This window comes from Emys orbicularis, chromosome 5 (assembly GCF_028017835.1).
Source record: "Emys orbicularis isolate rEmyOrb1 chromosome 5, rEmyOrb1.hap1, whole genome shotgun sequence".
Lineage (NCBI taxonomy): Eukaryota > Metazoa > Chordata > Testudines > Emydidae > Emys > Emys orbicularis.
In genome coordinates this window covers 33770728-33797171 of record NC_088687.1, presented here as the reverse complement: position 1 = coordinate 33797171, position 26444 = coordinate 33770728, and positions in this window count along the sequence as shown.

Below are 26444 nucleotides of genomic sequence, written 5' to 3'. Positions count from 1 at the left end.
AAACTGATCTCATAGCTCAAAGTTTGATCTGAGTTTAGAGCTGGTTGTCATTTTTCATCCGAAATATTTTTTCACTGGAAAATGCAGATTTGGGCTGACTGAAACATTTTGTGAATTCATGTCTATTTAGGTTAATTGTTTCGGTTAAAGAAAAAATAATGAAACTGTTGAAATAATTTCATTGTGGCTGTCCTAAATGAGTGTTTGAAGGGAGAAAAAAAAAAATCTACCTGCAGTCCAGGGGCAAGTCATGGGAGTGTGGCACAGCCCTATTACAGCTACTATTCCAGATCATAGGCTGGAATAAAGGCGGCTGCCTCTACATACCCCACATGCAGGGGTTCTTGACTACAGGGTTGGCATAAGAGTGGGTCCAATGGTCCCTTTCTCAGCATATTCCTCTCTGGTGACCTGTTCAGACCACCTCTCTGGCATGTGGAAGTGCACAGGCCTTCCTCTGAAAAGTGCATCTGCCTGTGCTCCTCTCCAACCCTGCCGATTGAGGCTTCCACAATGAGCAAATTCATCTTCTGGGCACACCATGCTAGTTAGTGTGTACTTGTTAAAAGATTTCAATTTAATGGGATACAGAGCAGGCACAGGGCCTGATCTCACTTATAACAGTTCTACATCCCATGTGACTATGGCGTTACTCCTGATTTACACCAGAGTGAAATCATAATCAGTTCTGTAGCTCTTTATTGTACAGGACAAAAATACCCACTATTGTATGCATGTATATATCTGAAGAGCCTCTCTGTTGCCCCATGATCTCAGATTAATGAGGAAATCTTTGTTTTTCCTCATTAATCAGTGGCCATTTCAGTGTTGCTTTCTTCTGCATGTGATGGTTTTCCCCATTACACAATCTAGTTATTTTTCATGAATTAAAATTCCCATTCTTTACATGTTTCTGTGATTGCAGTATGATTCTCTACGATGTAATTAAGAAGTATGTCCATTTGGCACTATTCATGCTTCTCAGGGGAATCATAATATGCAGTATACTTTCCACTCCCCTTCTGCAATGCATTCTAATTTCTAAAAACAGTGATCTGAGGGCACAAACCCTTACTATGTTGAACAAGAGAGTTCTAGGTGGCGTTGGGGTAAATTCTCAGAATTCTCTTGACAACTCCCCTGTGACTTACTTCTAACACTGAAAAAGGAAGTTTTTATTATTCTAATTAACAGTTATTATCCTGGATTTCCTTTGTTTTTCTCACCTTCTGGGTAAGGCTTCTGTCTAGAACCCACCCAAATTCCCTTGTTGCCTGGCTTCCTGTCCCAGTTTTAAAGAACCAGAACAAATCTTCACAGCAATGTTAGCTAAAACGACTACAGTTGGGAAGTAATGTTTTATTTTTTCTTTAGATGCAACTGCCTCTTAAAGGGTCCCTTCTTCAACCCCGTTCTTTCCTTTTGTTCACAAAGTAAACAAAGGAAAAATCTCTGTGTTCACAGCGTTACCTTTCCTGAAGAGAGGAAGAGGGGTTGAAAGATATTTGCTTTTTACCCTGCTATATACTGTTTGTCCTTGCACAAATGCTCACGAAATGACCAGTCTCTGCTGGCAAGCAGCATTCTCAATTAACATTTCCCTGTGGGCAGACCTAGGTCAGCCAGGATCTCTGGCTTGCAAAGGGATTTTTTTTTTTCCTTGCTAGGGAGGGAGGGGAGGGGTTATGTGCTGTGGGTGTATCTAAGCGAGGCCAGTGACCAGCCTGTTCAGTAAACTCTGGCTTGGCTTCTTTAGGACTGGAGTGGGATATCACCGTAGCTGTATGGAACAGGAGCAGTGGCAGCCTGGGAACATTGGCTAGAAGGCGCTTCCTGCTCAGAGCTCATGTTGTTGAAACAGGATGAGTTATGGACAAATAGGAGGGAGGAAGGAAGGATTCAAGCCAAAACAGTGTGAATGTATCCCAGCACAATGAGCTGAAATACTTGGGTAGCTTTTGTCAGTGACTGATGCTTCTTTGCAAAAGCTAATGCACCCACCAAGCCTCGGAGGGTTTCTCTCTCTCTCTTTTTAAAGGTTTATTGAAAATGATGTTACTGCTTCTCACAACGGAGTCGATGCTTCCAGGCTTCAAAACACAGGTTACTTTACTGTTAACACGTTCCAGCTTTGTGTCTCACAATGAAATGATGTTTTGCGTCACTGAAACTCCCAGAAGACACCAGTGGCATTTTTTTCAGCATGTAAATTGTAAAATTAATGCAGAAGGTAGATTCTCTGTGTGGAGAGCTGTTAGTTTTTTAAACAAAAAAGGAAAAGAAGCGTGATGATGATTCAATCAGGGACACAGGGAAGTCTGCCTGGTGACCAACTTTCCAAAGAATCGAACTTTCTGAGATGATTATGCTGGAAGGGCTTTAACTAATATTAACAGGGCAGAGGAGGCACCTCAATGTGCAGTTTTCATTGTTTTTCAATTCTTTGAACACACCCTCCTCCTCTCAGTTATGGCTCAGGTTTGTACCAGCATCATTTCCTGCCTCAACTCCATCATCCAAAAAAAAAAAAATCATCCCCGAAATCATCTGTGTGATAGTGGGACATAATCATAGTCTACTTTGAAAACTTTTATAGAAATGCAAGTTATCTCAAAGTAACTAATAAACATGATTTTCCCAGCACCCCGATGACTTACTTTGTATCCCAATTTTACAGATGGTAAAACTGAGGACCAGACAGATTAATTTGTGATCTACGCTATGAGGGCTATCCGTTGCCGTGTGTCAGTAACTGGTGCCGCATACAGTTTAACTGCAAATTTTGAAAATGTGAACAGACAAATCATGTTCAGCACCATTTCCAACTCCCCCCATTGCTGACAGCTGTGGTCAACAATGGGTAATTTTCCTAGTATAGGCAAGTTTTATTGTGTGACCTGCACAAGTCACTTAGGTTAGTGGAAGAAGCAGGAATAGAGAGAACCCAGGAGGATCTCGTTCTAGCCTGACTTTGAGAGCCTTGTTCTAGCCAAAAGCCTATCTTTGTTTTCACTTCAGGAGCCAACAGACCTGCCACAATTTCAAAAGTCCAAGTTTTCTACCAACTCCACTGCACAGGATAGCCCTTGGTTGTGTGACTTCATTCGGTGCTACAGGTGGTCTGAAGGCAGCGGGTCTGGGCCTCCAGCTGGTCTTGGGACATGTGAGCTTTTGGATCTAATCCACTGCCAGTCCTACAGGGGTGGAAGCAAGCTTTTGCCTTCTCCAGTGGAACAGTCTGGAAAAATTCTGCCAGGGGACTATCAAAGGGTCCCTCTCTCCCCTCACTTGGCACAGGGGGAAAATGTTTCCATATACAGCTCTTCACATAGCAACACGGCCACCACTCTGATCACCTGCTCTCATTGCCGCCTTCTTCTTCCCCTCAATTTAATTGACCCTGAGGTAGGAGATAGGCTTGGCACAAAGCCATCTGCAAGAGGGAGTTTGAGAAAACAGTGCAGAACGGTGAAATAGATGGCAAGTTAAGGGTGTACACCTTGAGGAAGTACAGTGTGTTAGTGAAAAGAGAACAGCAGCCTGGGGACTACTCTACACCAAAGACTGAAACTGTCATTACTGTGCAGATCACAAAGCAAAAATAAATAAAACTTTGACTGTCCTGTCCACTTTCCTATTTATGCAACTTCCCGATGTTAATGACTAATGTACTGTTACAAGTACATAGGCTTGGAAGGATTAGATTTTTATCAGTAAATGTAAATTTTACTGTATAGGCGCCAACTGACAAAAAATATTTCCATCAATAATAAAAAATTTCCAGGCAATTTGGAAAAAAGTGGAAAAAATGCTGCTAGAGAACTTAGTGTTTGATTTAAGGATATTTACTCTGTATGTTTTGACATCTGATGTTAACAATTAGTATTTTAACAGTTATAAAGCTTTAACTTTTTGAATCTGTCTGTCATTAAATAATTAGTGTCTGACCCCCCCATCCATAATTTCCCACAACTATGAACATTTTAATAGATAAAAATCCAAAAATGCATATAAAAAGTAAAAATTAAATTCTGCAAACCCTACACATAATGTACATGTTATAGACCAAATTAATCCCTAATGTAACTATTGATGTCAAAGGAGTTAGTCAAGAGTTTAATTTGTGCCCGTCTTTCTATGGTAAACTGAACAGCAGAGGACCTAAACTGTCCACTTAAGTGGAAGTATCTTTAAGATAGTCATTTGATCTGAGAAATTAGGTATATTCTTGACTACAATGACAAAACTGACCTGATGGAGGAGAAGGAGGGTAAAAATATATATAGATAGATAGACCTATATCTCATAGAGCTGGAAGAGACCCCAAAAGGTCATTGAGTCCAGCCCCCTGCCTTCACTAGCAGGACCAAGTACTGATTTTTGCCCCAGATCCCTAAGTGGCCTCCCTCAAGGAATGAGCTCACAACCCTGGGTTTAACAGGCCAATGCTCAAACCACTGAGCTATCCCTCCCACCCATATTGATGGCGAAGGTGATGAAGTTTAAAAAAACATGTTAGGCAGAAAATTAATTGTATCATGTTATCATCCTGATACACCAATGGGGTTACACAGGGCATACCTCAAAGTAGATTTGAATGTTCATTACATTCCTTGATTTCAAAGCCATCCTGACACCAGTGACTTGCCGTACACATACCTGGCAAGGCATTCCTTGCCATTTTGCTTCATTTCTTATTAATAGTTGGAGCTATAATGCAGATTCAAAGCAAATGAGATGTTTCTATAGTAAACAACAGGAAATGCACAGCAACTGAGAAGGCTTCACCAAAAATGGAAATAACATAATACTTAACTTTTGTGGTCTATTTAAGAGAACAGATTTTAACTATTGGGTGAAGACCTGAATTAATCTATCATCAGAGCTCTTGGGAAATGCTGAAAAAGCCCTCAGGGTGACAGCAGGGTTGAGTGTGGTGCTGCCATTATAAAAGAAGCAAGATGACCTCAATTCAGAAATCCCCTGATTTTATTTTACATCTGAATAGGAGAAAACAAAAGCCAGTGAAACAGAAAACATCTTAAATGGTTGATAGCGCAATAGCAGTGCAGTCTAACCTGTCTTTTAGGGAGGCAATGCAATGACATGGTCCTCTTAGATTAGAGATTTGAAAGTGCAGACAGCTGCTCTTGCTCTGAACATCTCTCCTAAACTGACCTTGTGCAGAGAATCCCTCCCCTTTTATCCTCAGATAAACTCCCATCATCTGTAGTTTTGGAGAAACTGGACCATTTCACAGTCACATTGTAGGATCTGTCATGCATCAGTGTAAATCAGCTTTGTTTTTAGCAGGGAATTGCAAGTCATTCCTGCCTTTAACAGGTAGAGGCTTATAAGGATTACTTAGTTCCTGTAGCCAGCAAACAGGAAACTTTTCCTTCCATTTTACCTTCCGCTCCCTCCTCCAAAGAAACATTACATCAGATGATAAACCCACCTCCAGGAGGGGTGCAGCTACAACCACTGGGAGCGCGGCTTCCAGCGCTGGTATACTGTCTATACTGGCACGTTACAGCGCTGAAACTTGCAGTGCTCAGGGGGGAGGGGGGGTTTCACACCCCTGAGCGAGAAAGTTGCAGCGCTGTAAAGTGCCAGTGTAGACAAGCCCTAAGTTACTCCTGAGGGCATTCTGTGCCAAAATTTTAAAAATTCTGTGACAAAAAATTAAAAATTCTGTGCACAATATTTTAAAATTCAGCAAATTTTATTTGTCAAATAAATGTGAAGGCTCCAGCATTGCATTGGGAGCACAGGCCACTGTCTGCACAGAGGTGGGAGATCACTGTGCAGCTTCCCCCGGGACATGGACTCAGCAGTGAGGCTGCACCCAACACAGCGCAAGGACCGTGCCTGCCCCAGAAACACCCCAGGGCCCTGCCCTTCTGTGCCAGGTGCATCAGGTGTGGGCAGGCAGGCTCAGCAAGGCAGGATCCAAGTGTGGCGGGGCTTAGTGGGGGGATCCAGGTGTGGGTTGAGAGGGTTCTGTGTGGGTCAATCTGGGTGTGGGCAGCTCAGAGGGGGATCTGGATGCACAGGGGCTTGTTGGGGGGTTCTGAGTGCAATAGTAATGGGACTCTGCAACGGGGTCCAGGTGAAGGTATTTGGGGCTCAGCGTGGGGGTCTGGGTGTTGGGGGATGCAGGGGGAGTGGGGCTTAGTGGGATGGGGATCCAGGTGCCACTGGTTGGGGCTTGGTGGGGTGGGGATCCAGGTGCGGGTGGCTTGTCGGGGTGGTCCAGGTGCAGGAAGAGTGGGGCTCATCAGGGGTTCTGAGTACGGAGGGGTGAAGCTTGGTGGGAGCGTCTGGGGGGTTCTGGATGCATGGGGGTTGGACGGCTGGGGGAGCAGCTCCCTCTACAGGGATCCCTTGCCCTGCAACTGAGGAGCAATGGGTGCAGGAAGCCGGGGGTGGGAGGAGGGAGGAGAAGAGTTTGCAGAGTTTCCTGCAGCTGGGGGAGAAATCTGGGGATGGGTCTGACCCAGCCCCGGATGCTATGCAGGGGAAGAGGAAGTCCCATCCTCCCCATCTGGGACTAGCGGCTGAGCCCAGCACAAGGTAGGAGCCACCAGCCGGGTCTTCCACAGTCCCGCCTCCTGCCTCACAGTGAGTTACCTCTCTGCCAGCTGCCCTGGGCACCCGAACCATACTGCTAGGGAGGGTCGCATTACCGTTCTTGTGGCTTCCCTTTGCTTCCCCATCAGAAAGTCATTTTTCTGCAGGGAAGCAAAGAAATCTGTGCGGGACATAAATTCTGCACATGCGCAGTTGTGCAGAAACCCCAGGAGTATTAAATGCTTTGCTGGAGTAGGACCAGCTTTTTCAGTACCTTGCAGGATAGAGTCCCAACTCAACATTTCATGTAAAATTCCAACTGAAAATATCTTTTCACCCTTCCCTTTTGCCTTTTGTTATGAACGCTAATTGTGTTTAAACTGTAAAGCGTTTTGGGATTCTGTTGGAATAAAGATGTTATATGAAAATAAAGTTGTACATACACTAGAAATGGCTGGCCCGTGGATATTGCTCTTAAGTGGCATTACAGCTGTTCGCTTTATTATCTTTTCTTTGATTTCATTGGGCTTTGGATTAAGCTCTTGATCTTAAATTGAATATGCGCATGTGATGCAATAAGACAGTAATGAAGACTGATGGGATTTTGAGATTTATGTTCCGAAGTACCAGGTCAGGGAGCATGGGACTGTGACTGGAACACTGCACGTATACTAAGCCATCAAGGTTCTTCAAGAAGAAAATTACAGTCTTATATCAAATACATCTTATGATTTAATTTTTATTCTAAATTGTATCAAACCTGAAAGTTAATTATGAATGATAGACAGAATGTTGTATTAAATTTTCTAATATGTGATCTATTTGATAGCTTAAGTCTATCAAACTTATTTTCTAGATATCATGCAAAGGTCTTCACAAGGAAGGAGATCCATCTTTACTCTTAGTAAACGTCTGTCCTTTTTCAATTTGATGGTCATTTTTTCTTTATTCATGTCTGGTGGATCCAGTCTACATTTTACTTTCTACTCTGTCTAGATCAGAAAAGTACAGTATAACCCTAACATTATATTTTTTTTAAAAAGAAACCTCACAAATTTATATTCTTACTAGGAAGGGAAATTTTTGTGCAAAGAATGCAAATAAAAATGGCCAAACAATGAAAAGACTCAGTGTTGCTAAATTATAACCACATGACAGTTAGAGACACCACAGATATAAAACAATGATACTTTTGCCTGTTTGGGGGGGGGGGGGGAGTGTTAACCTGCTATTGTTACAGCTGACACCTCAGGTAACTATAATGATAAAGTCTCTGAGTGAAACCCTGGCTCTGTTGAAGTCAATGGGAGTTTTGCTAATGATTTCAACGGGGCCAGAATTTCACCCTCTATCTTTCCAGTTTGTTCAATTAGCATATTTGATAGCACTTTGTTTATAGTCAGTTTCACTGTGCAGGGTTTTCATACTACACCCAGACATTAAAACAAGACAGAAAAATGTAGTTGTGAACCACAAATGAGTAGGGAGTTTCAGGAAGAGATATAGCACCTGAAACTATTTTCAATCCACTTCTAAAAATTAAATAGTTTTCAAGTTAATAGCTTTCATTTAAGATTTTCCTACACATAGATAAGTTGCCATTCCGTTCACCAGGCCCATTATAATTGCTCTGTTGCATCTCTGAAATTCTGGACATAGATGACTGTGGTTAGAACCACTGTCTTTAGTTTTGCCCCTACCAAAATATGCATGTTTGTGTGAGCGGAACATGCCGTTTCACACACATGACAAATAGAGTATTTAGATGTACAGTTATCAATGTTTCATGCTAACACAATTCAATGTGCATGTTCAAATGCAGATATTGTGCATATAAATGATTGTACATGCAAAATGTGTGGGCGCTAGCCTACAAGCTGGCTGATTGCAAAATGCCACATCCTGCTTTAAGTTTTCTAACTGGACTGTAAACAGGGATGGTGATATGGTTTCCTAGCCTTATGCTGGTTAGACCGCTCCCAGACCTACGAGTCCTTGAAACAGACTCTTACTATTTAGCATCCAGTAGTCACAATCCCCGTTTCCTGGTGTGAAATGCAAACGTTTGTCAAAGGAATTGGCTAAATTTGGCATTATGCTTTGCAGATTATCAACAATATCCAATTTTTATATATATATAAATTCTAATCCTAAAGGGACAACAGTTCGTAATGAACACTTCCAAAACTAGTATTACCTGAACTTACACTATATTATCCTGTAAACTAAAAATATCAATTTGTATTAACTTCTGTAACCTATAAGAAAAATAATTCTCCAAAGTTGACTATTCGATGTCCTGTTTTAGTTGGAACGTGACATGCTGACCATGTGCCGGGGCATGCTGTTAATCCACAGAGCCATTCAGTAACCCCAGCATACTGCAGGATGGAGGAAGGTTTTCCAGATACAGTTAGACCCAGTGTTATGGCCTTATACACCCTGCAGTTGGTGATTCCGGAAAGTAGTAATTCAAGTTAGGCCATCTTCAAAAGTAATGAAGTAGATTAGATGGGAGGAAAGTATTCTGGTGCAAGTACGAAAGATAAGGGTTATCAATACTGAGATGTGTAATGCTACTCTGATATAGGCCTTGTCTACACAGGCAGCTGTGTGTAAGGTATGTGTAACTACACGCCGTGGTGAAAAGCAGACTGTATCCACACTGTGGCTACATGTGGCAGTGAAAGGCTCTGGCCCGGGGGAGGTAGTGGGGAAAAGGTTCCAGCTGGTCCCCCGCCTCTGGAGCCTTTCCCCAGTGCAAGGTGCTGAGGGAGCCTTTCCCCATTGTGTTTCCTTCCAGAGAGCACCTTTCCCTGCTGCTGGAGCAAGGCTCCGGCTGCAAGGAGGCAGTGGGACCCTACATTGCTAAAAACAGCAGTGTAGATTAGAGTAGGAATAATGTTCGTTGTTAGTGCAATGCTCTATGCCTGACTCTGTCATAGAGTATAGTATTTCCTCAGTAAGTGCAAATATTTCTTGTGCACTCAGTACTTCCTCCTCCCCAACCTTCTGCATTTCCCAGAGTTACACAAGTGGCTCTGAATGATACAGCAGCAGTGCTTCCCAGGCTATGGTAGAAGCATTGTGCAATAGTTAGAGAAGAATACTGAGATAGGGCTGTTGGGTTCTCATCTCAGCACTGTGTAACTCTGAGAAAGATACAATCTTTTTCTGTGCCTTAGTTTACCAAATTAATAAAAGGACATAATGGCCACCACACAAGAGGGTTGAGGTTAAGTTAATGTTTGTAAAGTGCTCTGAGGTCTTTGGCTAAGAGGTGCTGTATACATATAACATATTCTTTTCATAAATGAGTAAAACCACTCAAAATACAAACTAAACCATCACTGCAATCTTCATGAACTCAAGCATCTGTCTGTTTACAGCATCAGTATAACTACAAAAACACATTTGGACATAATTTATCATTGTCCTACAGCCCCTTTACTCTGACTGAAAGGGGCCATAATGCCAAACAATCTGGCCACTGAAGAGTTCTCTTACATACCTGCATGTGCTAGAACTGTCACAATGGCTACATGCCACTGACTTTTTTTCCCTCTATGAATCTCAGGATGCACAGATTATCCCTTTGAGTCTGGCTTGAAGTGGTTTCCATCATATACAGGGTTTACAGTTTGGTTCAATGGCTCTCAGCATCCCCACTATAAAAATTGTTCCAGCACCACTGCTTTGATTTCTCCATTAACTTATGTGAATGTCAAAATAACTAGCAATATGATCGCATTAACTGTGCATCAATGCAAAGGGATATCTACTGTTCATTTAAAAAATAAATAAATAAATAAAAAGGCAAGCATTGCTCCTTGTCTTCCCTTGCAGAGTACTAGATTAACTTGTGTGGATGCTGTAGGAGCATCTCTCTTGTGAAACTTTAAAGTCCAGGTCATTTGATGATCAGTATTTTCAGCTCTGAAGGTTTATTGTCAGGGTTTATAATCTTCTTATCTCAGTTTGATATCCCTTGTTGTTTCTTACTATTGTGCCCTGTCTTGCTTAGCTTCAACAAAATAGAACACTCTCCCCCCACCCCACTTCCTTCCCCTCACCCCCATTTTTGTCATTTTAAATGTCCTTTCCCACCCTGTCTCTCTTCTTCTTTCCTAGTGCTACCTACAGTACTCTAATACACTGATCTTCCTTCTCATTATGTTTGTAGCCCTCCATTGGCTTTGTATTGGAGGGGCTACTACTGATCAGATCGTCTCATCTTTTCTAACGGTTTCCTTTCTAACCCTGACGTAGCATTTCAGTATTCGTTCGGGTGCAAGCTCTTCCATGCAAGGACTGTGTTTGTAGAATGCCTAGTAAAATGAGACTCTATTCCTGATCTGGCCTTTTATTTGCACATGTGAAATCAAAATAACGCAGCATCATACCAGTATCAGGGCCTCGCCTGATTTCCTGCATACTAGAGCTTAATAAATGAACACAGAGGAGCATCTCTTTTTATCATGAGAATTTTTTTACGAAGCTGCATAACACTTTGCTCACAGTGGGGAATCCATCAATAAAGCAGTTCATCAGCACGTACTAATAGAGAAAATAGATTAATTTCTAGCATAGCATGGGTGATCGTGATCTTTACATTAACCCACTGATCGCGGTGATGCTGGAGCTAGAGCTGCTGTATTTGAATGTTGTTGGTTTCTAGTATCAGGGGGTAGCCGTGTTAGTCTGTATCTACAAAAACAACAAGGAGTCTGGTGGCACCTTAAAGACTAACAGATTTATTTGGGCATAAGCTTTCGTGGGTAAAAACCTCACTTCTTCAGATGCAACACAGATGCATCTGAAGAAGTGAGCTTTTTACCCACGAAAGCTTATGCCCAAATAAATCTGTTAGTCTTTAAGGTGCCACCAGACTCCTTGTTGGTTTCTGTCTACCCCCAAGTAAGGTCTATGCCATTTTATCTCAACTGCTGCACAATCATTCAGGCAATGGGAGCAGGGGTAAAATTTGATCAGAAGAAAGTCATTGGCTGGGCTCGCAAAGGCCTTACACTCAAATTGATGGCACTTTTGTGTTTGTCTGTACATAACACCATAACTTTTGAATGCCACATCCAAGCAATTCCAAAATTTCCAGGTGTGTTAGGTACTGATGGCCAAAATCCTTTTGTTGGGGGAAAGTCAGAAAACTGAAAGGAGGAAAATGGGGGACAGATGGTGCCCCTGTGTAGCACAACCACAGCTTCAGTCACCTCTGCAATTATCTGTATCCAGCAACTGGTTGATGACCCCCACTACCACCCTCTGGCATAACAATACTCTGATTTCTATCCATCCTCCCAACAGAGTTTAATATGTAGACACTGTGAATGTCTTTTCTTCCAGACAAATAATGATGATGGGGGGGATGTGGGCATGCCCCTAATAGCGGGAAGGGGGTACACACATAGCCCTGGATTTGGGGGAGGAGAATAGGGATATTGGTAAAGAGGGAGAGGAGAGGGCACACATAGTCCTAGCCACGGGGGAGCGGAGGGGGGGGGGTTGGAGGAAGAGGGAATGGGAGACTCTGGAATAGTGAGGGAGGAAATGTGGGGTACACAGAATCCGGAAGACTGGAGAATCCTGATATGTTGGGAGGAAGGGTACACAGATCCCCCCGCTATGGGGAGGCACAGAGTCCCTAGCATGGGGAGAAGGAGGATCACTCAGAACTGCTGGCATTGAGGGGGGAGGAAATATGGATCCTGGTATGGCAGGCGGGGAGTGAGAGAGACACAGAACCTCTGGAAGGGGTGATATTGGGGGGAGTTGCAGGGAGTCCATGAAATAGAGGGGGATGTGAGGGTCACACACAGGAGGCTTGTGGGTTGGAATTGAGGCATGCAAGAATCTACAATGTGAGCGACCTCTTATTGCTTAGTTACCCAAAGTTCATTAAACACTAGCTCAAAGACACTAATGTTTTTTTAATATAAAGCCAAGAAATCAAAGGCATAGAACACAAGGTCCCGTTTTGCCTGGTTATCTTGGTGTAATATAAGATGGAAAAGGAGATTGTTGAAAAAAGTGGATGTAGCTCTGTTTGAATTGGCTAGTAAATGTGTGTTAATTAAAAAAGAAAAGGCTAGAAACAAAATGTATCATATTGGATCAGACAGAAACCAAGGCCCTAAACCTGCATTCTGATCCACAGAGGCAGACCCTTCCACCTGTGCAAATCCCCATTGATATCAGTTGGGTTTTGTATGAGCACAGGGGCCTAGTTTAATGCTTCCTACAACTTTGGAAAAGTTTTCATGTGGAGGCAGGGAGGGACACACTTCTTAGTGGTTTTACTACTCTTTCTCCATTCCCTACTCCCTTTTTGGTTTGGCTTATTTATGATAGCACCTGGAGGCCTCCACTAGGATCAGAGCCCCCTTGTGCTAAGCACTGTATATACACATGGTGAGAGCTATTCATACAAGCCACAGGGGATGGTCCCAGTGCGCTGGCTCCAGCCTGAGCCCAAATGTCTACACTGCAATTTCACAGCCCTGCAGCCTGAACCCCATGAGCCCAGGCCAGCCCCAGGTGTTTAATTGCAGTGTAGACAGACCCTATGTGACTCTCAGGGTCACCCAGAAAGTCATTGAACTAATCTATCCCAGTCCAGTGCTTTCAGCCACAAGACTCTCTCTCCAATGAGAAATGAGAGGAAAAGACCATTCTTTTTTTCTTCCTATTCCATGTGTGTGTCTAACATGGCTACCGTTAAGCCAAGTCATAGCTGTAGACAAAGTTAACATTTTCAAGAATGTTTTATAGAGACCTATTCAAGGCAATCTTTTCCCATGCAGTTGATCAAAAACAAAAAACAAACAAAAAAGACTACAAATGGAACTTAAATTGTTCCCTTTGTGTGGGACTTCTCTGTGGTATTTTCTCTCTTTTACTCAAAAGTAAGGAAATTGAACAAAAAAACAAAACCAACCCCGTTTGAATCAGAAGCTTATTCAGCACAGTAAACTTTTGAATTCTCCAACCCAAGTAGTCATGGAACATTTCAGTGTTTATGTTTTTTTCAAATAGTTAGCTATTCCTGTTAGTCTGCCTTTGCAAATGTGGTGCTCTGCCATGAGAAACAGCAGCTAGGAGACAAGGCACTACACTGCACCAATTAAAATAAAAAATATCTTTCTCCTCAGAAAGAGCAACAGTCAGCAAATGAGGTTCCATGGGTCAGAGTAAGATGAGCAGTTTTGGGGAACGGGCTGTGGCAAGGGCTAAACATAGCAGAATTTAAAGACTAGGGCCCTGATTAGTAAAACATTTAAGCAAGTTTAACTTGAAGTAAATGAGATTTAAGACCATGTTTAAGTGCTTTGCTGAAGAGGGGCCCAAATCCAGGTATCCTTAATGATAATTTCACCTATATGAAGTCAGTTGGTATCCTATGTGAGTACTACAGTATTTGGCCTTAAATGTGACTGCTGAATAGCACACAACTCAGGAACCAGTCTAGTGAAGTTTGGTATTTTAATTAGTTACAGTACATTCAGCAGAGAAACAGGTATTCAGCACACATGTGATATGCAGCCCACATAGTATTTATCAGTGAAATTCATGTATTTTGCATATCTGTATTCTTGATAAGGGTAAGGAGAAAAATGAGGTCATTATTGTAAAAACCTGAATCATCTCAGTACTTTTTTTTTTTTAATGTTTCTTGAGATAGAATACACGTGCTAAAGGATATGAGACTCATGCCACTAACTGTTATATAGTCAAGACACACCTTTGGACTCTAACAAATTGCCATGAAAGAAAGTCGGACGACCACATTGGTTTAAAATCAACAGTGCAAGTTTTTTTCCCTGCTATCCTCAATCCTGCTATGCACAATCAGTATAGCTTCTTTTTTAAAATACAAGTGGACTTCATTATGTAAAATAACTTTTATGATAAGTTTATAAACAAACACAGTTAACCAAACCAATAAATGCAGGACCATCATGATTCATACACCACAAACCAAAGCAAGAACATGATCTTTTTGCAGGATAGATTTACACTTGTTTGGGCAGGAGTGGGACTGTGTCGTTGATCTCTCTGTGAAGTGCCATACACACCTGTAGGGATGCGTTAAATAGACATTCCCTTATAAATATACTAATGTGCTCAACAGTAATGGTTCCAAGCAGTGTAACTTACAGCTGCGCTGCTGCAGTGTTTCTGATCATTTCCTGTATTTTTGTATGGGTCAAGAAAACCTGACCCTGAATACTGCTTATACTTTAATGCAAATACATGATTATTTTGTACAACTGGTCTACAGAAATCTGCTGCACACATATCCATTTCTGTGAAAAAGTATTTCTCTTATTTTGAGCCTAGTAAACAACTATTGGGCTACCACTATGTAAATATTCATTAAGACCCCAAATCATTTGAGCATGTCCTTAAAAGTTAAAAAGAAGCTCTGGATGATGGACTAAGAAGTTCTGAAGAGAAATAATTGACAATGGCACATATATATTTGCTTTTCATTGTAACATGTCCCTTCTTTTTCATTGTCTTTTTGAATGGCATTGTCTTTTAGATATCCTCCATGAATGTATGTCCATCAATAGCTATTAACCAAGATGGTCAGGAACACAATGCAATACTCTGGGTGTCCATAAACCTTTGATTTCCAGAAGCTGGGACTGGACGACAGGATGGATCACTCTGAAGCATCCAGCTGTGGCCACTGTCAGAAGACAGGATACTGGGCTAGATGAACCAGTATGGTTCATTCTTATGTTCTTAAGCACCCTCCATTTAAGGCCAGAAAATAGAGATCTCAGAGTCAGATCTAATCTTAAACCCCTCCATTTAGAGCTTTAGCCCGCAGGTTGCTAAGCACTCCAAAAAGCAGCTCACCATTCTCACGCCTATTGACTTTAATAGGAGTTGAGGAGATTCCGCACTTTTTAGGGCCACTCTCTCCCATTAATGTAGTGCCTAGCTCAACAGGCCCCTGAGCTGGTCTAGGCCTCCAAGAACTACCACGAGTAATAACTTCTACGAAGCATTCAGCACTTTGCAGAATTGTGCCCTTTAAAGTGCACAGTGAACCAGATTATTTTTCCCATTAAAATTTTGATGCTGGTCTGATTTGCTTTGGTTCCCCATATACTACTTTATTGCAAGTTAATTGCATGTAGCCCAGGGCAGATCTCTCTCATTTTTAGTCTTCCACATTTAAGCATAGCCAGCTTTCCAGAACATTTTCTTAGTCATCCATACCTATCATGAATTTTTAAGATATTGGTTGAAATATGTTTTGGATTTATTACATATCAATTTAACACAAACATTTGTGAGCTAGATGAGGTTTTTATGATAGGTGGTCTGCTGGATTGTATAATGAGCAGATCAGCTCTTGTTGGCAATTTCCCCTCCCCCCACAGTGAAATTATTAGCTCATTTTGTCATAATCAACCTGGCTAGCCATCATATTTTTAGGAAACCCAAAATCTAATGTCCCTTTAGGCATTTGACAGCAGTATGCATTTCAATTTAAATGGCTACACTGAACATTTAGTATCCTGATGACTGTCTCTCCCCTCCCCTGTCTTTCCATTTTTTAAGAAAAAGCAGCTGTTCATTTTCCCAAAGGCTCTATAGAAGTTATATTACCAAATGCAGATTTTTTTTCTTTTGAGCTAAACCAGTTGTAAGTGTTGGAGCTTAAAGCCTTTCTACTCTCCTCCCTGTCCTTACCTGCCTTTAAAAAAAAACAAGAAAAAAAAAAAAAAAACCCCACAAACCTAAGATTGCTGCTGGCGTGATAAGGAACAGCTGTGGTATGAAACTGCATACAATTACAGTTCTTTCAGGACTGGAACACAACAGTGTTTAAGCACACACATGCACACACACACACTTCTCTCTGGAATTTCACTAATACACGCAAGACGTTCGTTAAACTTCTTACTTTAGCCGAAGACCGTATTTATCAGACTTCAAGCTGGAAGCCCAGTCCTGCAAACACTTATGATAGTGCTTACAACCATGAGGAGTTCCACTAGGCCTTGCTGGTGGTATTTGTATATTTAAATAAGAAAAAACAAAGTTCATCTGCTGCCCTTTCATGGAAGAGCAAAGAGGGATGGATGGATGAAGTAATTTAATTATTATTTAGTTGCTTTTTTCTTTTGACTTATAATTACTTGATAAACTCAAGATATTTCTCCAAGCTCAGACTTTTCAGCTAGAAGAATCATCAGAGTTTAATTCAAACCCAGCACAACACTCAAGTCTTTGCCAAAGATATATATATATAAATAAAATTTGACCTCAGTGTCCTGAAACAAGTAGCACTACTGCTTAAAAATGATGAACTTTGTAATTCACACTGCTTCTTTGTGCACCAGAAGTATGTCCACGTCCCAGACAGAGAATAATCAATTAGGGAAATAGCATTTTGTGACTCCTGGACAGAATATGAAGCAAACTTTGTAGAAAACTGACAAAAGTTTGTGTAGCTGTGTTTTGTTTTAATTTAAAATTTGATATATGCTTTTTTTAATATCCCAAAATGTCTTAAGTCCTTCACTAGTACTTCAGCCATTTAAAATTCTCTTAAATCCATGTGGGCTATTGGAGGCCTTGGAAGATTATGAGCTGAATTGAGTTGGCAGTGAATGGCAGCCTGCCAGAATGAAGAAAGGCTGACTGTTTTCAAAGCTTTGAAAACATTTTAAAAGGAGTGCCAGAGAGGAGTACTGAAGTTCCCTATAGAACTGTATAAATATCACCGTTACGAGGATCTACTGTTGGAGCCTAAAAGCCTTAATTACAGTTAAAACACAATCTGCTATTTTTCTCCTCTTTTAGTTAGTTCTCTATCTCTTCATGCTGCATCTTGCCATAAAGAGTACATTTTAACATGGGAAAGAATGTGCTTTGAATCATAGGCAATTGAAGGAAGGCCAAAATGTCAGCTCATTCTGGGATTCTAACCCATAACCTTTGTCAACACAGTAGTGCTGAATTTTTATGCTGTTCTAGAAATCGGTGGCTTGAGTGAAGCTTAACTTTAAGACAATACCTTTAAATAGACTTCCTGTCCATAAAGACTACTCTTTTTCCTGGTTCACCAGTAAGGCAGTTTCCATAAAAAGGCCAGCCACCTGTCTCCCTCCAACTTTTTTCCTAAAACCATTCCAACCAAATGTTTCAATTTGGCTTCTCAGTGTCAGTTTCTTACTAAACTGTTGCAGAGGTTTAAAAGGCAATGAAAATAAAACAAGTTGTGTGTACTGGAGTAAGCTGAGTATAAAGGAGAATTCAAAAAATTGTCAGAATGCTGTAGGAGCATTCTGGTGTCCGTGGCTTTAACTCCAAACTTGGATTAGTACAATGTCTTAGTTAATGGCCTTCCAGAAAAATAAAAATAAAATGGGGCTCCAGCTCCTGGGGGGAAAAAATACTATTGCCAGAATGTTAACCTCAGAAAACAAGGTTTCCATATTCCTACAGTCCTGAGGGAGTCACACTGTGGCTCCTTGTTAAATATTGATGTAACTTGAAAATTGCTTCTTTTGACTTATAATTAGTGCACAAGTTGGGATTTATGCTGGTTTTCTTTGAGATTGGTCGATGCCTGAGATCTTCTTAAACTAGTGTATTGGCTAGTCCAAAAATAAGATCAAGACTTCGGACCAAATTCTCTTTTCCAATCCATATTATAGTCTCCAGAAGCTGAAAATGTCATGTAATTGAATGGATAACAATATCCATACCAAATATTTGCTCCTAAGGTGTTTTGCTGTCCTCCAAAAAATGCTGTTCCTCAGTTCCACATGTCCTCTGCATTTCTGGTGGCAGAGCTCCACGAGAGGGTGTGTTTTCCTAAACTGTTCCTATTTTACTGTTTGAAAAGGGTGGATCTAGAAACAATTTAGCACGCATCAATTACACTGGTCTACAATTTTTGAGAAGTCATCTGCTTCAGAGATAAAATGTGCTATTTATTATGTATTTTGATGTGCTGAATTCAAATATGACAATTAAAACAACTGATTGGCTACTGTTTCTAAGATATTTAAGTTTTTACATTTTATGTCTATGTATATTGTGTAGATAGTAGAGTTTTAATCATAAATTGTAAACCTAGGTCTTTTCATGTGTTTATGGTTGCTTTACATGATAATATTTCACCTGTCCTGTTTATGTAACACTTTAAAAATCAGCAAAAGGGTTATATAAATAAAATTTATTATGAAACAAAAGGCAAAAAACTTATGTACATAGTTTAGTCCTATTCAGTGTCTACTCGGCGCTTCTTGGCTTGTCTCTTGTATTCATTAAATGGAGCATCTCTTGTCACTGTCCAGCAATAGTCTGCAAGCATTGATGGGCTCCATTTGCCCTGATAGCGTTTCTCCATTGTTGCAATGTCCTGGTGAAATCGCTCGCCGTGCTCGTCGCTCACTGCTCCGCAGTTCGGTGGAAAAAAATCTAGATGAGAGTGCAAAAAATGTATCTTTAGTGACATGTTGCAACCAAGGCTTTTGTATGCCTTGAGGAGGTTTTCCACCAACAACATATAGTTGTCTGCCTTGTTGTTTCAGAGAAAATGTATTGCCACTAACTGGAAGGCTTTCCATGCCGTCTTTTCCTTGCCACGCAGTGCATGGTCAAATGCATCATCTCGAAGAAGTTCACGAATCTGAGGACCAACAAAGACACCTTCCTTTATCTTAGCTTCACTTAACCTTGGAAATTTTCCACGGAGGTACTTGAAAGCTGCTTGTGTTTTGTCAATGGCCTTGACAAAGTTCTACATAAGACCCAGCTTGATGTGTAAGGGTGGTAACAAAATCTTCCTTGATTCAACAAGTGGTGGATGCTGAACACTTTTCCTCCCAGGCTCCAATGACTGTCGGAGTGGCCAATCTTTCTTGATGTAGTGGGACTCTCTTGCACGACTATCCCATTCGCAGAGAAAACAGCAGTACTTTGTGTATCCAGTCTGCAGACCAAGCAAGAGAGCAACAACCTTCAAATCGCCACAAAGCTACCACTGATGTTGGTCATAGTTTATGCACCTCAAAAGTTGTTTCATGTTGTCATAGGTTTCCTTCCTATGCACTGCATGACCAACTGGAATTGATGGCAAAACATTGCCATTATGCAGTAAAACAGCTTTAAGACTCGTCTTCGATGAATCAATGAACAGTCTCCACTCATCTGGATCGTGAACGATGTTGAGGGCTGCCATCACACCATCGATGTTGTTGCAGGCTACAAGATCACCTTCCATGAAGAAGAATGGGACAAGATCCTTTTTGACGGTCACGGAACATGGAGACCCTAACATCACCTGCCAGGAGATTCCACTGCTGTAGTCTGGAGCCCAACAGCTCTGCCTTACTCTTGGGTAGTTCCAAATCCCTGACAAGGTCATTCAGTTCACCTTATGTTATGAGGTGTGGTTCAGAGGAGGAGGATGGGAGAAAAATGTGGGTCCTGTGACACTGATGGTTCAGGACCAGAAGTTTCATCCTCTTCCTCTTCCTCGTCTGACTCAAGTGAGAATGATTCTGGTGCATCAGGAACCGGCGTATAGCTGATGCAATGTTTGGATAATGCACAGTCCACTTTTTCTTCTTTGACACACCTTTCCCAACTGGAGGCACCATGCAGAAGTAACAATTGCTGGTATGATCTGTTGGCTCTCTCCAAATCATTGGCACTGCAAAAGGCATAGATTTCCTTTTCCTGTTCAACCACTGGCGAAGATTTGTTGCACAAGTGTTGCAGCATATGTGTGGGGCCCACCTCTTGTCCTGATCTCCAATTTTGCAGCCAAAATAGGCTTTCTTAATCATAGTGGTTATACTGCGCTTTTGTGATGCAAAAGTCACTTCACCACAAACATAGCAGAAGTTATCTGCACTGTTCACACAAGTATGAGGCATCTCTGCTCACTTTGGCTAAACAGAAATGTGTCCCTTTGCAAAATCAAACACTGACAAATAAGAGAGCACGACACTATATGATTTCTAGAGCTGATATAGGGCAATTTGTTCAGCAGAGTGATGTAAGCTTTGTTATGATTGCATCATCCATGACTTCTAGGAATAACATGATGCAATTCATATCATGTATGACGCAATACCAGCTTCAGATTGCATCATTCATTGTTTTGCCTAAAAAGCAAGTACTGTCCAAACCCAGTCATAGATTTATTCATAGATCCAGTCAAAGATGTATTTTAGTCATTTCTGGTTTAAATTGAGATCCCTTCCCTTTATAACTCACTTATCCTCCGCCATTCCCAAGTCAAGGGTCGTATATACTGACCCAATAGCATATCTTGAAAACTAGAGCCAATCAACAATTTTAAGCATCATTTTCGTTCTCAGTGACCCAGAATTAGTAAAGTTTGACTACATTTATTTCAGAAGCATTTTGGCTGTAGAGCAGTGTTACAATTGACTTGGGACGGGATACATTATTCCTTAGTGCTTCCTCAGATGCATAGTTACTATAGAACTTTCTGCTGAATAAGTGGTTCAAATACAAAATCTAAAACAAGGCAATTAGATGAATTTTGATAGTCCATAAGGGATTTGGGGCCCAGAAATCCATGGATAGAATATGCTGAACCACGTGTTTGTGTATGTATATTCATTCTGTTGCATTGATGAGAGAGATAAATATTGATGTTTTTAATTATTTTGGGTTCCAAAGCCCATTGGAGTCAATGAAAACCTCAAGGGTTCTGCAGGCTTCTTTTCTATCACACAGTTTGTTCGTTGTGCACACGAGACCACTGAGGAGATAGCAAGATGATTTTCACTGCGATACCATCAATATATGGATGACATGAGGCTTATAACTAATCTAGATGATGTGATGTATCTGTTTTTCCAAGTGCTTGACTGAGATGGGAACTTGGATGAAAATGTTGCTCAATCGAGAGAAGTCAAGGGTGATGCTAGTAGGTTGGGGTATGTTAGTGGCATCTTGAGGGTGTGGAGGGTCTGGTGCCTGCCCACATTTCTTTTGAGGAAGTTGTCAAAGAGCTTCATTGCTTGGTGAGTTTGGATCTGACTGCTTTTGGATTCTCAGCGGGTGCTGGTGGTCAAAAGCACCACTTTTTCATCTGTGAAGGCAACTGTGGTCATTTCCTCAGATATACAATTTATCCATCCCATTGTTGCTTATAGATTACAATAATCCATTATGATGTACACAGGACTACTCAAGGACCACACAGAAGTTCAAACTGTGGCTGCTTGACTGCTTGGCAGCACTACCTTCAGGGATAATCTTGCATCAAGACTCTGAAAATTGCATTAGCTTATCTACCCAGATGAATTCAGGAAAAAACTCCCATTGGCTTCAAGAGCTTTTCGCCCAAGTAAAGACTTCAGGATTTAGCCCATGGTTTGTAATGGTTTATGATGTTACAGAGAAGGGCTGTTTTGAGCTTTTTTCCTTTCTTTGCTGAAATTCAGAAATTGTTACTTCTGTAGCTTCTTTCAACCAGAAGACTCTCAAAGTGCTTTACAAACTAGATAGAGGCATGAGGTTGCCCACCACTGAAATTCAGCCACTTCTGGGGGTAGGATAGGCTACTGTTTAATTGTGCACAGCAACACTAAACAAGTTAAGTCAGGAAGTGAGCCTACTATTGTATTCAGTTGATATTAGAAAGGGAATTAAAGTAGGCAGAATTTAACTACCCAGACTGGAATTTGGCCAGGGCACCTAGATAAACAGAAACTCTTGCAGAAACTGCCATGGGAATTTAATGACTGCAAATGATTTAGACCTCTGTTTCATCCAAAAGTGTCTAGCAGTACAGTGACCCAAGCATCATGCTGGGGCAGGGCAGTAGTTTAGTACTGACATAGAAGGGACTGTCACACCATTGCTATCATTTGTAGTTCCTTGACTTTTACTTTGTGTTCTCCCATCCAGCTACTGACCAAGTCCAACCCCATTTATGTTTGAGATCACAGCCCAAGGAGGTCTGGCTGCATAAATACACGGTGAATGGCTGGGCTATCAGCAAGTCACCTTGGAGAAGATGCAGTGTGTTCTCTGCTCTGTTTCTAGTTGATATGGACGGGCTATAGTACCACCCATCTTAATTCTGTCAGCCAGCAAGTGTTGATGGACATCCTAACAGAGAACAGTCACTGCTCTTCCTAATGGGATTCTGGCCAGCCCTTGTGGAAGTGCCAAAGGAGAGGGGAACTCACCCCAATTTTCTTCCTACTCCTGCTGCACTAGATGTATGTACAGGGGCTGGTTAGAATCTGATCATGGATGTTTACTCAGGCAAACTTCTTTGCATTCACAAAGTCCCTAGCTACCACATCAGCACAATACAAATAGTTAATAAAATAGGAACCTCAGGAATTGGCTCAAAATAGAGAAGTTATCAAAAGAGAGCAAATCAAGATAACTAAGGTTACTTTAGACCAATATATATATATATATATATGTTTTTCCTGTCATCAAATTGTACATGAGTGACTCTTATGTATTCTGTGCTCAAGAAGATTGCAGGAGCACTCCAAAGAGGCATGTACACATCTTTTAAAAAACAAAACAAAACCAACAATAATATACTTCTAACTCCTTATCTCTCATTTGTGCCCCGTATGTGGCAAGAAATACATGTATGTCCCTGGGTACTTCAAGAAGTCAAACAGTGGTGGGCAGAATTACAACTTGGTGGAATGTGAGATGCTGATCCATTTCCACAGTAATGTGCTATTTTTAAGTCATGCATCATGGCATCTTCAAAGAGGCCAGTCATAATTATGATGGATTAGACTGCAGAGTCAGTCCTAGATGCAGTAATTGTTTCACAGATGCTGCTGATGTGACTTGAATTTCTAATAAATTATAGCTGGGGAAAAATATGTAGAGCTGCTAAGTGTATTGGCTCTAACAACTATTACTGGAGGAGAAAAAATAAACTACTATCCATTAGTAAAGGTGAGTTTTCTTTAAAAGAAATGTAGTTCACCCTACCACAAATGTAAAAAGACCATAGAGTCCAGATTTTGCAGTCGTAAACAATTCTATTCAACAGTAGCATCTAAAGCACATGCATGGTGTACTAGCTGAAATAAATACCAGAGGTATGCCATTGCTTGATATTTCCTAACTTTAAATTGCATTACAAAAAATTACTGTGATTTGTCTGAGCACCTTTTATAGTTTGTAATAAGACGAGATTGAGGAGGATTGTGAATAACTGAGTTTAGACATGGGGAATCAAGAGTAAGGCAAAGTAACCCCAATCCTACAGTTATTCTGAAGAAAGGAAGTGTGAGGCTTTTTAAACCAATGAGTTCATACTAGGCTTTGAAGAGTCAAATGGTTTAATCCTGCTTTGGATTGCCTTCCACCACCTCCTTTTATGCTGGAGCCAATCAGAATCCAAGGGATTGGTTGATTTGTAGTGTGAGGCTTTTGAGAAGCCTGTGAAGAGTGCGTGTATTTTTTGTCATATAGTAAGGAAGGAAATACGTGGCTTTCAAGGATCATGAGTTTCCCTCCTGAGGAGCAGGCACACTTTGCACGGAGGTTTGCATGCTGAGTTTAGATACAGGCCACACACTCCTCAAGTAGGGAGGCTCTTTTATCCATCAACAAAACACAGAGCAAAAGGAGCTTTTGAAAACTTTTAACAAGAGTTAAACTTTACCCTCTGTGATAAAGTAGAGTTCAACCACCAGTGTTAAAATACTGATATGCTTTGAGGACAATGGAGAGGATTCCTCTGGCTCAGTCACACAGACTAATACCTTGTTTTGATAGAAATAAAAAATAATCTGATAGGGCAGTGTTAATTACTGTTCCTTTGTACTTTGCTCAGAATACTGTGTCATTTAGCAGCTTACACACTCATCTTTCACCTCTGGGAGTTGTTGTTCAGCTACAAGCTAAGGTATCAAAAGACAGCAGGTAGGGAATGAAAGGGAAGGAATTTCAGGTTAGGGTGAATGTTTCTTTCACCCCATTGGGAAGGAATGTAATTCTGCAGCATCCTTTACTTTGCATTTTTACTTCAAAGAACTATATGGAATGAGAGGAACTTAGAAAGTTTCCCTGATGTGCCAGTCTAACAGCGATGTCTATTGTGCTTTGGAATAGTCTCCCCAGGAAAGTTACAAATGCCTTATCGCCTGGGACTCTTAAAGCTAGCCAGGCCAAGATGCTGGAATATATATTGTACACAGGCCAAGATGCTGGAATATATATTGTACACAGAAGAATCCTGCTTTATTAGGGGGGCAGACTAGAACTGATCTTCTCCATCTCTAGTTTCTGTTTTTCAAATTACTTTATAAACTCACTTTGTTAGAGGTGGGGTTTTGGGAAGCAACGTGACCCTAGCATATTTTCCTTGTATAAAGAATAATCCGAGCACACCGAGAAAAGGGTTAAAAGCACATTTAAGAACTAATGAGGGGGTGTGGTTATCGTATGTCCAGCTGTCCAGTTTTGACTAGCATGCACCTGTGATGCTTCGATTGTCCCTATTTTGAAGTCAGCGCCCTGAACAGAAAGGGAATCCCAGTAATCTTATATAATGCTATCAATTCTGCTTATAGTAATTTTACATGGCCCCAAGAGCAATTCTTATTTAAAGAGCGTTTCTGAATTCTATTACTCACTTGAGCTTAGTAAGGCAATAATACCCTGGAATTCAGTGCACATTGTATAAATTAGGTGTAATTTGATATTGTAAAAAAATTAGAGAAGGATAAATAATCCTGTTCTGTGCTCTTGGAGGCAAATCTACTGTGATAGGAGAAATTTTCAAATGTAATAGTCCTCTCTGTGGAGTGGTAATATCAGCCACTTGTGAGGCTCAAGCTTGCTTAGCAGACCAAGCAAGTATGAATTAATAATAGAGAGCCCTTCATATTCCCTTTCTATGCAAACTAGAAATAATGTCTTCATTGCAAAAATTTGCGTGAGTCAAAATTTTTACCTTAGACTCATTTGTACCTTTAGTACATGATGTATTTATTATTTGCCTCATTTTCCTAACTTTCCCAATCCTTCCAACATCTGCAAGGTGCTCTGCCAGTCTGTCTTCTGTCATTTGGGCTGTTGGTGGAGAACGATAAAACCAACAAAGAACAAATTCTGGAGAGAGTTCAACAACAGCTTTCTCTACTTTTTCTGTCATTCTGAACCTTCAGTTGATCTGCCTAACCAGAATTGGACAGTTGTTGGGTGGAATTTGTTCACTACACCCTGGCAGCACTTTTATCCAATGTGAAACCCTTTTTATATGAAAGGTAAATATTTTATTGAATATTAAGATATTTATTGAAGAGAAGAATTTCCAGACAACCCAATTCAAATCCAAGACACTCAGATTTTAGGCTTTGCTGCGAAACAAAAACAAAAATACAATTCTAAAGGCATACTCACAGACTGCATTCATAATGTCAAGCAAGTACAGTCTGTTGCATATGAATACCATGATTTTAATTTTTTTCCTTAAATAAATGCATCATGGTAATGTTAGTACTGTAACAATAATGAATGAGTGTAGGGATTCCAGTGGAGAGAAGTCAGTTTTTGTTTTGTTTTCTCATGCCTGTATTTTGCTAAGGGTGAGATCTTTGGAAAACCAACTTTAAATGACCTTGTCAAACAGCTGACAAGTAAAGGGGCGGGGGTACCTCTCTAACCAGCAAGCTTGGTGGCAATAATCCTTCAAATCAGACAAAAGAGGCTTGGCATACTATAATCAAATAACAGGATTAGCTCTAAGTCTGGGAACTACAGTTTCTGCATGATTTTCCACCTTACTTGGAAGAAAAATCATTACAGAAAAGTACAGGCGAAGAGTATGCAAGCAGTAAATACTT